This window comes from Indicator indicator, chromosome 33, assembly GCF_027791375.1.
Source record: "Indicator indicator isolate 239-I01 chromosome 33, UM_Iind_1.1, whole genome shotgun sequence".
Taxonomy (NCBI): domain Eukaryota; kingdom Metazoa; phylum Chordata; class Aves; order Piciformes; family Indicatoridae; genus Indicator; species Indicator indicator.
In genome coordinates, this window is record NC_072042.1 from 6229040 (window position 1) to 6237456 (window position 8417).

Consider the following 8417-nt stretch of genomic DNA (forward strand, 5'->3'; position numbering starts at 1 on the left):
AGTCAAGCAAGAGCTCATTTGCATCCCTCAGCCCTCAAACAAACCGCAGTGGATATTCTCGGCTCGAACACAGAAACAGCTTCCAACACCTGGACTCAACCCTGCTGCCGGGGTGCCCCTGCCCCTGCCGCTGGGGTAACCGCTGCCCCAAACGCCAGCCCAGCCCCTGCCTCTGAACTCTCCTCCAAAACCCCTGCCCAGGGCCATTTCCACCTCTCCCACCCGGACGCGGCGGCTCCCAGGACGCGCTCGCTGCTGGGGCTGTGAATAGCAGGAGCGAAGCCCCGCGGGCAGCGCTGGGTTTGCACCGTGCCAGGCAGAGCCACTGCAGCCTGGCACCGAGTTGGGTGCTGTGGGGTTTTGCTGTACCCCACAGTAGATAATCATAGAATGGTAGAGGCTGGAAGGGACCTCTGGAGCTCACCCAGTCCAACCCCCTGCTCCAGCAGGGCACCCACAGCAGCTTGCCCAGGAGCACGGTGGCCAGGGGGGGTTGGAAGCTCTGCACAGAAGGAGACTCCACCACCTCTCTGGGCAGCCTGCTCCAGGCCTCCAGCACCCTCACAGCAAAGAAATTTCTCTTCCTGTTCAGATGGAACCTCCTGGGCTCCAGTTTGTGCCCCTTGCCCCTTGTCCTGTCCCTGGGCACCACTGAGCAGAGTCTGGCCCCAGCCTCTTGGCCCTTTAGCTCTCGTTGAGCATTGCTGAGATCCCCTCTGGGGCTGCTCTTCAGGCTCTCAGCCCCAGGGCTCTCAGCCTTTGCTCCTCACAGGGTTGCTCCAGGACCCCTCAGCATCTTTGGAACCTCTGCTGGACTCATCACCTGAGCATCTTAAGTGTGCTTCAGAAATGAGAGTCAGTTTCTGGTCTTGTGGTCATGGGCAAAGAGTGGAAGAAGGAAGGGAGAAGCCTCAGCCATGCTCAGGAGAACAACCTCTGCTTCTTGCATTTATTTTTCTGGGTGAGTTTTGTTTTCCTTTAAGGCCACCCTGGGGTGGCTGAGTGTGCAGGGCAGCAACACTGCAGCCTCAAGAAGAGAAAATAGGTAAGAAACCAAACAAACCAACCCCACTGGAACTGAGTGCTGGGAAATAGGACAGGCTCAGTGGAAAAACAAAACAAAACAAAAACCCAAAACAACAACAAAAAAAAAAAACAACAAACACAAACCCAAGCATGTTTGTCCTGCCCTGTACCTGCTGCACTGACTTAGAATCAAACAGACTTTGGGGAAAAAACCAACCAACCAACCAAACCAACCAACCATCCCGTGGGCAGAGCAGTTGTTAATTGTCCCCTGGGGATGGCCTCCACCAAGGGATTGAGCAGAAACCCAATCCCGTGGGGTTTTCACCCAGGAAAACCTCTCTGGTGTGTGGGCAGGACAGGCAGGCAGGATCCCTGCCCCAGGAGGGGACAGGATGCTGTTGGTGGCTGCAGGAGCCTCAACCACGCTTCCCATGTGGCTTCAGAGCCTTGAGCTGCTGCCAGTCCTGGCCAGTGGCACTGAAGCCACAAATGGCCCTAACACCCCGTGGGGTGCCACCGTGGTTGAGGACATTGATTGCTCTCACAGTGGAGCATCAGTCAAAGCCATGTGGGACAGCTCATGGTGAGCACAGCCTGGACATCAGCACCACCACCCTGTGGGCACCAGCACTGTGCCCACAGTGCCATTATGCATCCTGCCAAGGGACCATGGCAGCAGGTGCCACACCATCCCCAAGGGTGTGAAGGGACTGTGCTCAGCCCACCTGCAAACCCCATCCTGAGCCCTCAAGGAGCTCCCAGTGCTGTGCAGGAGCATCCTCACTGCACCCAGCGGGATCCTGGGCTGGGAAAAGCCCCAGCAGCACTCACCAGGAGTCTGTGGGAGCAGGATTGGGGTTCTCACCCCACGGGGCTCCCATCCCAAGGGCCACCCCAGTTTCAGCAGGCACCCATTCCGCCTGCACCCAGCAGCGGAGCGTGGGGCTCTGTCTCCCTCTAGTGAACACCGCTCCGGAGCAGCTGGAGGAGGGCATGCGCCGGGCAGGGGCAGCCCCACATGCGGCTGGAGCCCCCGGGCCAGCAGCTTGCCCCCTGGCTGCCCTCTGCTCCCCACCACGCTGACCAGCAACGCCGCTTGCCTCCAGCACCGCTGGCAACAGCAGCGCAGCAGCACTCACAGGACGCCCAGCTGGTCCCAAAGGAGGAGGAGGAGGTCCCCAAGGGGAGGCTGCCATCCTCTTAGGGGCACAGTTTGGACAAAGGACCTCAAGCAATCACCCACCTGGAGCAGCACCTGGAGTTTGTCTCCTACGGTGCCAGGAGAGGGAGAGTTTGCTCACGTCCCCAGGCACCTCCTGTATCGACTTCCCCAGTGTGTCCTGTTAAACAAATCTTCTGGGCAGGGGTCCAGGGTGACTTCTTCTCCTTGCCTTGAAGCATCTCCTCCACTGATATATCTATTATTCATTTATTTGTCTATTATTCATTTATTCACTGGGAATTTAGAGGCAAGCAAAAAGGCACTCTTGGTCGTTTTGCTATAAAAGCATTTCTGATCCTCCCTCCCTGCCAAGGCAAACTTAAAATACATTAATGACCCATTACAGGGATGGGATCTGATACCCTGCTTATATTTAGGAGCCTCTTTGGAGATTTTGAAATTGATATAAATAAACAGGGGCTGGTTGTTAATGTGCTCATTAAGCACAGGGTGGGCTAGGATGAGGAGCACAGGGATTTTCCACTCCAAGCTCCCCAAGGGCCTCCCTGATAGGAGATGTTAATGCTTAAAACCAAGGGACAAGCCAGGCTCTGCTGCCCTGCAGCCAGGAGGAATGGTGCCAGGGAATGCCACCCCCAAACCCACCCCCAGATCACCAGGAATTATGGAATAGAATCATTTTGGTTGGAAAAGGCCTTGAAGATCATCAAGTCCAACCATCACAGAGTGATAGAGTCCACCACAGGATCCTATGCTGCCAGCACAGGCTGCCCACAGCCATGGCCACCAAGCTGCCCCAAACCCTGCTCTGTGTTTGCTGGAGCAGGGAAAGCACCAGCACAGGGACTGGGTCCCCACAGTCCTCACAGCTGGGGGTGGCTCCTCGCTTCTCTTTTCCTGTTCCCAGCAGTGGTCACCCCCTGGGGTGGCCTTTTCCTGCTTCCCTCTTTGCTCCCGGGCCCGAGAAGACGCCAGTCCCCAGCTCTGCAGGTGCCATGACCTGGTGGCTTCCCCACTCCCAGCAGCTCTCCTTGCATGGGCAAAGGCAGGACACCCTCTGCAGAGGGCTCCTCTTCTCCCTTGCCCAGGGAAACCATCCCCAGGTATCATCCAAGGCTGCTCAGCAGAGCAAGAGCACAACAGGGCCATGGAGAACCCAAAACCTGTCCTTGGCCACCATCTCCACTTCCCTGGGTTCCACCAGCTGAGCTCACAGTGCACAGGGTCACCAGCACCCACCACACAGCCACCTCTCGGGGTTGTGCTGTGAGACAAAGGCAGCCAAGGTGGTTTGCAGAGCTCCTACTTCTTCTTTAGTTTCTCAGCTCTTCTCCCACTTCCATAAGCAGCATCCTTTCCACTCAGGGGCTGGGTGAAAGCTTCAGCCCACCGCCTGCTGCACCTTCCAGAAGAGCAGGTCAGCTCTGAGCATCCCTCACGTCCAGCAGGAGCCCCCCCAGCCAGGAGGATGAATGAAAGCATGGAATGGGCTGGGAATGAAGGCTTGGCCCAAGCCCTGACGTCAGCTGGAGATCCTTCTCCTCCAAGGGGGGCTGGATCAGGTGTCCCCATGCGACCGTCACCGTCCGGTCACAAGCTCCAGTGGTACCATGCTGGTGGTGGAGCCAAGAGCAGCTGAGAGTACATGGCCCAGGTTGCTGAGATGAAAAGAAGCAATAAAAGCCCAAGCAGAGCAACAGTGGCCAGGAAGGAGCTGGGGCGTGTGGCTGCCTCTCCTCCCAGCCATAAAGCACTCCTGGAGCCCCCACCAAGGGCAAGGCTCTGCAGCACAAAGGGCTCAGTATGGACCAGGGCTGGCCCTCGGAGCAGGCACCTGGCCCTAAAGCCTTCCTGGGCACACTGAGCAGTCCCTGGGTGCCACACACTGACCTCAGCCCAGCCCAGACCTGCTCAGCCCTGGCTGCACCTTGGGCTGGGCCATGGTGCAGGTGATCACAGGCTCATAGAATGGCCAGGGTTGGAAGGGACCTCAAGGCTCATCCAGATCCAACTCCCCTGCCATGGGCAGGGACACCTCACACTAGATCAGGTTGCTCACAGCCACATCCAGCCTGGCTGCAAAAACCTCCAGGGATGAGTCTTCCACCACCTCCCTGGGCAACCTGTGGCAGTGTCAACCACCCTCATGGGGAAGAATTTCTTCCTAACATCCAATCTGAATCTCACCATTTCTATTTTTTTTCCATTCCCCCTACTCCTCTCACTTCCTGACACCCTAAAAAGTCCCTCCCCAGCTTTCTTGGAGACCCCCTTAAGATACTGGAAGGCCACAATAAGGTCTCCTCGGAGCCTTCTCATGATGCTGCTGCAGAGCATCCCCACAGGCCACCCATCCCCAAGTGTGCCACCAGCACACCCTTTGAGTGCTTCCACAGCAGCTCCCAGCAGTTGCAAGCCCCCCAGCACCCAACATCTTCTCTTTCCTCTGTCCTCCAAACACTCATTTGTCATCCTCCTCTGAGGCTGCTGAACTGCACTGAGTGCGCACGGTGGGCACGAAGTCTCTGGGCCACAGCCAGGGCCAGGCAGAATCTCAGAACCATAGAAACATTTTGGTTGGAAAGATGTTTGAGGCCATGGAGTCCAACCATGAACCCAACACTGCCAGGTCAGCACCACACCATGTCACTCAGCACCACATCTCCACAGTTTTGAATCCCACCAAGGATGGTGGCTCCCTGGGCAGCCTGCTCCAAAAGAGGATCATTTATGACACTGGTGAAACACATTGAAAAGAAAACCAACCCACTTCCCCCCAAAAAAGACCCAAACCAACCCAAAGCTCCTCAACCCCAAGCCTTCCCCAGACAAATGGCAGCAGCATTCCTGAAGGTTCCCTTCCAACCCCAAACCATTCGATAGTTATGGAAAAAAAAAAAAAAAAAAAGGAAAGTTATTACTGGCTGCAAACTTCCAGGCTCCTGAGCAAGGCCTTTCATAGGTAATTTCTCTTGTAATTAACATCTCTGGGGTTAATGGATCCGAGTTTCAGGGCATAAAGAGCTGCATTGTTAGCAGCCTCTGCTCCTGGCTGCGTCCATCCAGGCTGGGGCTGGAGCCACCGGGAAGGCTCCGCTTTCATCTGCCGTTAGCATCAAGCCAGCTGTTAGAGCCAGGAAATTAAAACTATTCACTGCAGTAAAGTTTGAACCTCCGTGGGTTTTATTTGACATCCCATGACTTATGGGCTGGCCGGGATCCCCCTGCTCTGATCTCTTGGATTTATGAGTGTGGAACAGGCACCGAGCGAGCGGCGGCTGCCAACGCCCAGCCGCTGGGCAGGGAGTGAAGCACAGCCCCGAGGTGCCCACCAGGGTGGGCAGACACAGGGCTGGAGGCAGATGGGTTTGCAGCTCAGCACCTCTGTGCTGCCTCTGTCCTTCAGGAAGCTCCCTGGTGCCGTGAGTGATGCTCTGGTTGGCACTGCTGGTGCCATCCATTAACAGCTCCGGGCAGGGTGGCCAGCGCCCAGCAGAGCAACCCAGGGACGTGTGGGAGAAGGGATGGGGATGCCCTGGAGGAAGGGAATCAGGGAATCACAGAGTAGTTTGGGTGGGAAGGGACCTTTAAAGCTCACCTAGTCCAACCTCACTGCAGTCAGCAGGGACACCTGCAATGAGAGCAGGCTGCTCAGAGCCCCAGACAATCATAGGCTGTTAAGGGACCTTAAAGACCATCCAGTTCTAACCCCTCTGCCATGGGCAGGGACACCTCCCAGCAGCCCAGGTTGGTCAAGGCCTTATCCAACTTGGTCTGAAACAATTCCAGGGATGAGGCATCCACAACACCTCCAGGCAACCCATTCCAGTGCCTCACCACCCTCCCAGTAAAGAAATCAATACTGCACCCAAAAGCTTGGGGAGAGTTAACAATCCCTACCTGAGCTGCTCCTGCAGGGCCAGGGAGCTTCGAGCTGTGGGAGGGGATCACAAGGTTCAGGAGAGCTGAGGAGGCTGTGTGGTGGCTGTGGCAGGAGCATCCTGGATTCCAGCAGGCAAAGCAATGCTTCAGGGATGGATTTTTGCCTCCATCCTTGTGGCTCCTACAAGATCTTCACAAGCCACAATGTGCCCTTAATCCCACAACAAAATCAAGTCAAAGAGCAATTAATATTCTGATACCTGTGGCTAGCTGAAGTGATATAGAGCTGAAGAGTTCTTTTTCCATTTCACTCCAACTGTGGTTTTGTTTTTTTCCAGCCATTCTCTGGTCAGTGGTTTTAGGGGCACCAAGGTTCACTTTTGTGGGTAACCTCCACTGTTAGCTGTTGATTTAATTAACTCAGGCTCCTCTGCCTTCTTGACCATACCAACCCCAGCAGGGCTGGATTTCAAACACAAACCAAGAGTATTTCTCAGAGCTTAAAAAAAAACACAAAACAACCAAAACCAAACCTGAGAAATTGAAGAAGAAATTGAGTCTGAACATCTGGGCTCTGCAGCTCCTGGGTGGCAGTGCAGGTTGCTTGCTCCTCAAGTCAGTCAACAAGAAGCATTTGTGGCTTGTTTGGCCTCAGCTTGAACCAAGTGTTAATGAACTTGTGCCACAGCTAAAGGTCAGCTGAGTTAGCCTGCTTATTGTTAATGTGGGAGGGGGATTCCAGCTCCCCACACCACAACACAGGACCATGGGGCTGCTCCCAGAGGCAGCACTGAAAGGCAGCTCCTCTGCAGAGACCTCTGACTGCATCCCTTCCTCCCCCAAAAAAACCAAAACAAAAACAGAAAGAGAAGATCTTCTGGGCTGGTCAGGCACAAAGGCAACCCTGGAACCCAGGGAAAGGACCCTGGGTGATGGAGCCCTGGAGCAGGCTGCCCAGAGAAGCTGTAGAGTCTTCCTCTCTAGAGACTTTCAAAACCCACCTGGACACTGAGATCCTGGGCAAGCTGCTGTGGGTGCCCTGCTTTAGCAGGAGGGTTGCACTGGATGAGCTCCAGAGGTCCCCTCCAGCCCTGACCATGCTGGGATTCCGTGAGCTGTGTTGCCTCAGCACAGCCCCACAGCATCTGCAGGTCCAGCTCCAGGCATGGTTTGGAGGAGACACCACTGGGCTGGGAGCAAGGGGAAAACAACTGTTCCCTGCATCAGCATTTAGCCACAGGTCTGAACCCCAGGTAGGCAGAGCTTCCCCAGCCTCCAGCCCCAAGAAACCCCCAGCAAGCCCTGAGGACCTCCTCCAGCCTCCACTGAACCTCCCTGACCTTCACCAGCAGCCGAAGCCTCATCCAAGTGATGGCCCCAGGCAGGTGCTGCCTTGTTTTTAGCAACCTCGTTGAGATTTAAATTGATTTGTTATTTATCCAACTGACAACAGAGAGGGGGGGAGAAAAAAAAAAAAAAGAAAAGAAGTCCTAACCCTGTGCACTGGGGAGATTGGATTCCTGTATCACTGTCAGCTGCATTAACTTACTTCCTGGACCTAAATTCAATTAGGGCAGCATTCCCTAGCATTAATAAATCAATAGCAATGCCATTTTGATATATTTTTGAATGTCTTTCATTATATGTTTTCAGGGCAGGGATTAGTGCTTGAACTGGGAGTTAATGGGACGTGACAAGGCAAAGCAAAAGCTGGGCAGGCAGAGCCCCAGAGCCCTCAGCTGTAATTGCTTTGTGTTGCAAAAGGTTGTGGTGGGGAAACAAAGGCTGAGAGGAGATCTCATAAACAGAGAAATACCAAGAGGTCAGGAGGCTGGGGCTGGGCTCCTTTCAGAGGTGGCCACTGATAGGATAAGGAGCAAGGAGCAGAAATTACAATCCAGGAGGTTTCACTTCAACTGAAGGAGAAACTTCCTTGGTGTGAGGGTGCAGAGCCCTGGAGCTGGCTGCCCAGAGAGGTTGTGGAGTCTGCTTCTCTGGGGAGATTCCAAACCCACCTGGACATTGTGATGCTGGGCAAGCTGCTGTGGGTGCCCTGCTTTGGCAGGGGGTCAGATTAGATGATCTGCAGAGGTCCCTTCCAACCCCCACTGGGCTGGGATCCTAGGATATTGCTGGATGCACTCCTGTGTGGACTACCCTAGGGGGTCCTGCTTTTGGCAGGGGGGTTGGATTCGATGATCTCTGCAGATCCCTTCCAATCTGTGATTCTGGGGTATTGGCATCCATAAATGTAGCCAGAAAAGGCAAAAATCCTGCTCCTCAGCTGGGCTTAACCTCCCCAGTCCCCACAGCCAGCCCAGCC